Below are 8,159 nucleotides of genomic sequence, written 5' to 3'. Positions count from 1 at the left end.
TATGAGCTATAAATATTCCCAAATCGTCGTGATTTTCGGATTCTCCAAACATTTTGCATTAATAAACTCTTAAATAGGAGCATCTGAAGTGTAGGGTAGGGGTTGTGCCCTGTCATTATGCATGTATATGTTAACACTGTATGTAATCCATTCATGTAAACTGCTCTCTCCATTGAACTTTTTAAAATAGAAATTATACATTGTGGTGGGGATATGTATTTTTAGAATAAAAACATCTTTTTTTAATAAGTAGTTACACAAAATTATATATGTACGTATATTTGTATGCACGGATCACTGCCATCTCACCTCTGTCTGCATGGGTTCGAGTCTCGGATTTGGCCAATGTGGATATGTGAGAAAGCTTGCCAGTAGCTTCTCGAGGGTCGGTGGTTCTTTCCGGGGATTTCCCGGGTTCTTCCTCCACCATTAATACTGGCCGCCATGTATAGCCTATCGTGTGCTGAAAAATGGCGTTAAACCCTACAACAACAACAATATTTGTATGCATGTCCGATTGCTTAAGCTAATTGTAATATTATTGTTTATAGTCAGTAAAATAGATCCCATGAGCTAAAGTTTCTTATTATTTTAAAGTTTGTCTCTGTCTATTATTTTTATTCTGACAGCAATAATGCATTTCATGTAGTACAGTGTATATACAGTTCTTAAAATGCATCAAAAATCTTAATCTAGCAAAGACTGAAATAGCAACGCATTCATTGGAAACATCTTGTGTTTTATTATCCGTTTGATACATAAATATTACCTTGACATTTGGTTTTTAAAAAAATGTCATACCATAAACCGAAACGAGAATTCACTTTAGATGAAAGTTGTATCGTTTCCTAGAGGAAAGATCTCCACAATGCTAACTTTAATATAAACACGATATGATGCGAGAAAACTCAAGGTCAGACTATCTTTGTTGGTTAATATGTCAGTACCTTGGCAGTATTAACGTCAAATCTAGGTTAGTATGTCAGTATCTTGGCAGTATTAACGTCCAATCTAGGTTAGTATGTCAGTATATTGGCAGTATTAACGTCTAATCTAGGTTAGTATGTCAGTATATTGGCAGTATTAACGTCAAATCTAGGTTAATAGTTTAGGACCTTGACAGCAATTACGTAAAATGTAGGTTAATATGTCAGGACGTTGGCAATTTTAACGTCAGAAATTTAGTATTTTTCTTAATATGAAACGTATATTGACCGTATGTATTGCTCCACTGCCATCAGCTATTGGGATTTTAATCATTGAAATGGAGCTGGCAGTTTCTTGCTACCTACTGCGTCAAGTTCGGATCTTGCACATACGAAGAATTCCATCATTGTGTTTGAAACTGATAAATAACTGAGGCATGCATATGGGGCGAATGTCATGCATCATTAAACACACACGCATGCACAAATAAAACGTCACTTAAAATGTTCCAGAAAACATGCTGAGAAGGATGTTTTTATTCTAGCCTGTAGTAATGCGACAACCTTATCCACACAAAAAGATTTAGATCCCTATATGAATTGTACAAAGATTAAATTAAGAGATTGCCACCAAGAAACCATTGACTTCTAACACTGCTGACTCACGGTATTTTACTATACAAATTAATTATCCTTGTGTGAAATATAACGAATAAATCTAATTTTAGCTTTTACGCTAACTCCATTGGGGTTTGTTTTTGTCCATGCCGTAAGCGGCTACAGGTAGATCTATTTTTAGAAGAAAACAAGTTCAAGCAGACACTTGCTAAGCGAGCCGACAAGAGGAACTAAAATTGGAATGAAATGCCTACAACGTGTTCAAACCAAAATCCCACGTTTGCAAGTCTCAAAATAGGTAAGGGAATTTGTATTAGTAATATTTGTTGCTGAAATTTCACATATAACGAAACTGTAGTTATTTGACTGTTTAATCATTGGTTTGACCCAATTATGGCACCTGCGAAACGTAAATGATAGACCCACAGTCGCTATGGTATTTTACGTTACTTGAGTTCTGTTTGTTTCTACAACAGAGTGAGCTCATACAGAGATTGAAATTAGTATCTGTTTATACAGTTTAACTTCCTGCTTTAAGAATAAAGTTTATGCAGCTAATGTACAATGTATTAATACTTGCGTTGCAAGGCAACATAAATTTCCTGCTTTGTGAATAATCTGTCTTTACATTTATCGATTGCTGTTTGCGGTAGTCAGTGATAAAAATAGTAACATGTTTACGAACGGCATAGAACAACGGGAACGTTAGCATTCATGGTCATGTAAATGGAGCTACTCCAAATAGGTGTGCCGTGTTAACAATGAACATCGGTAAATAGAAGGATCTAGCTAGCTATCAACATAATGATATCGACGAGGGCAAACGTTGCAGGTTGCTGCTTGTATAAATATATAATAAAAAAAGGTGTACATGTATCCGGGTTACTGGATAGGTCAAACTATGTAGGTACAGATATACATTGGGTCTAAGTATATCCTTGCAGATATATGCATTTATATGGCTCAAAGGGCATCAGTAGTTAATGTTTGTTGGCACATAAATTTACATCAATTTGTATTGGGTCTTTGTATTATAGTCGGCTTCTGTTCCTGTTAATTCGGAAACAAAATGTACGCGACTTGGATTAGCAGCGCTGTGTACTTGTCTTCTGTACAGATACTCAATCCGGATTTGAATATATCCCCCAGTTTATTTTCCTGTATTGTGTGATAGAGTTGAGGTTGACACTGTCTTATAAGTACAGTGTACAGTGTAAATCGAGTATTTACGAGGCCCTTAACAGGGAAATTGTATACTGATACAACTTTTAATAGGAAATAGACACATCTGTTTGAGTCAGTTTGCACTAACATAATAAGAAACATTAGTTAATTGGAGCAGTTTTATTGACTATAAACAATAAAACAATTTAACTCTAAGAATCATTAATATCTACATACATACATATGCACACATACATACATACATACATACATACATACAGTACAATAGTCCCCTTTATTATTTCTTAATTTGAAGAATATATAAAGCAGGCAGCAAATACATGGAAGCATGAAAACAAATACCTAGGATTTTGTTTAAAGTAACTGAAAACTTCAGACCTAAAAGGAAGTCAGAGCTGGGCAACATGGGCCAAAAATTGAAATCATCAGTCCTTTTACATATGGGACCAGGAGAGCAGTCTTACAGAAGAAATATTAAAATGTCAGAGGTCACAGTCACAGTGACACAATTCACATTGCAAAATGAAGTTAAAGCTAAATCACTGTACAGGACCCATGTGGCAGAGCTAAAATTAACCAATATATATGTGGTATCTATAAAATAGGTAAGAAAGAAAGTGTAAGCAATGTAAGCCATATTAATAGCAAATTAAAGTTATAAGTAATTTTTGTTAAAGTTTAAAACTAAAGCACTTAAAATGCATCAGATTATGGAAGCAGCAGCTTCTATACTTGTGCTTATTAATGGAACATTTGCAGAATATTCTACTAGATGAGCTTCTTAAGAGGTTATTAAAATCTGAGGTTTTCAAGAGGTTATTAAAATCTGAGGTTTTCAAGAGGTTATTAAAATCTGAGGTTTTCAAGAGGTTATTAAAATCTGAGGTTTAAAATTTGTTTGAAAAAGAATTTAGTGTTTAGCTGCCTGTAATATTATCTTGCATTTGTAGATAAATTATGTTTTAGAAGTATTAAAAAATTGAATGATTGTTCATGAAGTTAACATATATACTCGCTTATAAGTTTAGCCCAACTGCAAACATCACAAACCCAGATCTGCATTGCATAATGCATTGGCAGATCTGGGTCTTTGCACTTGGTTAGGAGTGATCAGTTGAACAAACAACATAACATAAACCCAGATCTGCTTGCTCATTATGCTACTGCAGATCAAGGTCTTTGTTTGCAGTTTGATGCAACTTATAAAGGAATATAGATGGTATGGTATTCCTTGTCAACAGTACCAATGCATCACTGGTCTCCTACTGGTATATCACGATAATCATTGCCTTGTCTTTCACCCCAGAGTGCCGAGTGGCCTAGTGGTCTAAAGCACTTACTGTTCAGGATCACTGCCATCTCACCTCTGTCTGCCAGTAGCTTTTCATGGGTTGGTGGTTCTTCCCAGGGTCTTCCCTGGGTTCTTCCTCCACTAGTTATACTGGCCTCCATGTATAGCCCATCTCATGCTGAATAATGGTGTTAAACCCTATAACAACAACAATCTTTCACCTCTTTTGCATTTAGTGAATATGGGGACATGCCAGTCTTTGCCAGCAGCAAATGTAAGACACATATTGCCCTTCTGTCTTTATAATCAGTTGATACAGTTTTAAAGGGAATATCTTCTATTGGCAGCAGTAGATGATCACTGATAGGTTGCCATCAGACATTGTACATAAATTTACCCATCCAAGATTGTATACAAAGTCTCATCTTTGAGTGCATAAACAAATCTGGATGAAGCTACAAACTTTTCAAGGGACAAGTAATTGTTTGTATAGAAGTGGACATGGGACCAAGACAATTAAATGGTCAGTCCTTGTACACAAAGGACCAGGAGAACAGTCTTGCAGAGGACAGATCAAAATGTCAGAGGTCAAGGTCATGGGATGAAATGTTTAAAGTCTTTGGGGAAAATTGATTAAAAGTTTTAAAAGTGGGACATCCTCTGATTTCCATTGGTTTTGCTATGATATTTGTCTTGTCTGCAACAAATGTTGTTAGAGTTGTTGTTTTGGGTTTAATACCATATTTCAGCACATGATAGGCTATTCTTGGCTCCCAGTTTAACAGGTGGAGGAACCCAGAGAAGGCTAATGGCAAGTTTGCAGAGCCAGAGACTGGAACCCATGTGGACAGAGGTCAGAAGGCAGTCATTAGTAAAGGCATGTACTTTGGACCACTAAGTTATCTAGTGACCCTGAAACAAATGATAAAAAAGACATCATAGATAAACTCCAGTACCATTATTTGCCCATATATGACAATGTATCTTCTCTTTTTTTACGTGTAAACTTTTGTTGGAGTGTTTATTATTCATTAATGAGGTCCTTCTCTCAAGTATAATTGGCTTTGGAGTCATGTTACTTTGCATTATGGGAAAAATGTTTAAGGTCAACCAGTGCATACCTTGCCCATGTCTACTGACAATTTGGTAAATCAACTTCCATTTCACTGCACAGAAATTTCATGATGTGAGCACAGTTAAGAAACTTGATAATGATGTACCACCACAGATAATCTTCGACTTTTTAAAAGAATGCAGTTGATATAACAAAGTCTGACCCAGTATTTTAAGAATTCTATTGATCTTGTTCATTTTGGGTGAGCTATATTAGTTAACTTGTAGTGCAACGGATTTGTAATCCATGGGTGATGGGTTTGAAACCACTCAGGCCAGCTCAGGTCAGCTGACATTCGGAGTCTTTCAGCTCCCATTTTCTTGGCATCAGTAATGTGTTAAAAGTGCTGTGTAAACCAACAATAACAAAACACTAATCCTTGTTTCTTGCATTTTATGTCCTTTTTTTTTAAACATATTCACCTTTTATCTCAGGGGACATACATACATACATACATACATGATCAATAGATTATGCATTGTACTTGCAAGATTTATGCTGCTCATGCTTCTGCACTACCACTGCACTTCTCCTCTATTCAAAGTTTATTGCCCCATTATGGATGAGACTGCATTAATGGTGGAGCCATCTTGTTCGAGATCTTTTGAAGAGTCAGGGTCAATGTTCAGATGTTTGAATGATGGCTTGAGGGAATCTTAGAAGCATTTCTTCTGACCACCCTGAGATCACTTTCCCTTCCTCAGTTCAGCATGGAAGGTCTGTGGTACAGTAGTTAACTTGCTCTTCTTACATCCTGGTAACACAGCTTGCCCGTCTTGTCAGCAAAGTGTGAATGCTTCAAATGCCTGCTTGTGTGATAACCTCCCTATCTGGGACCCTGTCCTGCAATCTTATCCATGGGGGCCCCGAGTGGTCTAAAGCGCTCTCCGTTACGGATCACTGCCATCTCACCTCAGTCTGCGTGGGTTTGAGTCTTGGATTTGGCAAATGTGGGTATGTGAGAAAGCTTGCCAGTAGCTTCTCGTGGGTCGGTGGTTCTTTCCGGGGTTTTCGTAGGTTCTTCCTCCACCATTAATACTGGCTGCCATGTATAGCCTATCGTGTGCTGAAAAATGGCATTAAACCCCACAACAACAACAACAACAACAACAACAACAACAACCATCTTATGCTCATCATTTTCCTTTTGCAGCACATACAAAAATTGTTCATCTACTTGGCATGGTGTCTGTAGACCATCCAGGTTTTGCACGCATACATAGGGATTTAAAAAAATTTAAAAGTTAGCTTGCCTTGGGCAAGCTGACTGGAAAATTGAATTTGTCCTTGGAAAATTTGAGCTTGCCCCAAACATAATTGTCAACGTGAATAAAACAATAAGATAAAATATGGTATATTTTAATGAAATGTTTTATATTTATTGAAGCTTTTGTTTCCTTTGAATCTCTGTTGGCACTTTACAACCATATACTGATAAAGTTGTGAAAATATACATATAAATAATAAATGTAGATTAGAAAGAGATTGAATGCACATATAGATGGAAGAGCAAAAGCAAACATGTACATGTATTTAGACAGATAAAGGGATACGTTGAAAAGATTTTGGAAATAGTTACATTTTCAAGAGACAGAATTAAAGCAGGACTATGCAATGGTTTATTTATACTCACAACTCAAGGATTTGTGAACACTTATGTTATCCATTTACATAACAATTATCATGTAGTCACCTTCAAATCAGTGACAGGCATCAAAATATCTAAGAAGCTGACTTTTGAGAAGGCTTTGAGAACTTGTATCTTTGTCCATTTAGTTGTTAGTTGAGCAGTTTGTATCGAATCTCCTGTAATTGTTATGTAAATGGCATATAGATGTCACTTGTGGGCGCAGCATTTTCCTAAAATCAATCGTGTTTTGAATGTGATCCTCCTGCTAGTTAATCATTTCTAACGAGTGGCTTTTATTTCCATACAGACGTCAAAGAAATCTCACGAGTTGCATTTTTAGTGACATGCATCAAAACAGTCTATGAAATGCCAGTTATTTATTGAATCAGCAGTATGACAAACTGCCTGAGTGTAACTTAGGGCTAGAAAAGTCAGTGAATCCCTGCTACTTACAAATATTACAGTTACAAGGTAATTAATAAGTTTATATATATATATATATATATATATATATATATATATATATATATATATATATATGTGTGAAGGTGTTGATATTATGCCTTGTGTGTGTCCCAAGATCAGGTAAGTGGATTTGTAAATCTTTGATACAGTTGGGTCTGCAGCACAATGACTTGCAGTTTTGTTTGCAGATTGATACCTCCCAGCTCCCACATATTTGCACTTTCTAAGTCTGCCAAAGGTCACACTTGCATATTAGTTCTCTGGCATTGGTTTCATCATCGATGAGGACTGCACATGACAGCATACTGCTGAGATAGGAGAACTTGTCCATTTCTGGTGATGGCTTTCTTGGTGCAGGTTGGTTTATGACCTTTGTCTTCTTGATTCAGAGACTGAAATGGTCCGTGCTCTGTAGCATGTCAGACTCAGGAGATGGTTACTTACTGTAACTTTGCTTGTAGTCTACTCAGATAGATGAGATGTCAGTCCCAGTGTCATAGTCATGTACAGTCATGGAAGTCAGATTAGAACTGGGTACCACAGATAATGTTGTACATCCTGTTTTTATTATTATGAACATACCATGTATACCACTCAAGGACCAGCAGTTTAGTTTTCTAGAGCTAGGATTCTTTTAATTTCCAGCTCTCCCATTGCTGAAAACTATCTTGTTCTGATTTATAGCAAGATAACATTACATTATTTATACGATATTTTACAAAAGGAATTATCTTGAGATAAAGGAAATAGAACATGACAGCCTGAAGGAAAATTGCAGCCCCCCCCCCCCCCCCCAGATTTCAGAATCAGTATCTTACAGTAGACAAATTTGCCAGGTGTGAATAAACTAACTAAAGCTGGGTGAGTACACTTAGTTGATACCCAGCAAAACAGGTTGACACATGAGGACCTGTTGATAAAAATAGGAAT

At 36.5% G+C, this 8,159-nt stretch overlaps 1 protein-coding gene across 2 annotated transcripts in view; it reads left to right on the top strand.

Annotated features, from left to right (window-relative positions):
- Window positions 1-1,742: 1,742 nt before the first annotated feature.
- Window positions 1,743-8,159, top strand: part of LOC149776357 (uncharacterized) — a 48,857-nt gene continuing 42,440 nt past the window's right edge. For both annotated transcript variants that reach the window (XM_089942894.1, XM_089942895.1), the window contains exon 1: window positions 1,743-1,842. The gene's annotated coding sequence lies outside the window, so the exon portion shown is untranslated. The remainder of the gene's footprint in view (window positions 1,843-8,159) is intronic.

The sequence above is a fragment of the Sinohyriopsis cumingii genome, chromosome 18 (assembly GCF_028554795.1).
Source record: "Sinohyriopsis cumingii isolate HCF-2022 chromosome 18, ASM2855479v2, whole genome shotgun sequence".
Lineage (NCBI taxonomy): Eukaryota > Metazoa > Mollusca > Bivalvia > Unionida > Unionidae > Sinohyriopsis > Sinohyriopsis cumingii.
The sequence above is the reverse complement of the archived record's forward strand: the minus strand, read 5'-3'. Positions and strand labels throughout refer to the sequence as shown.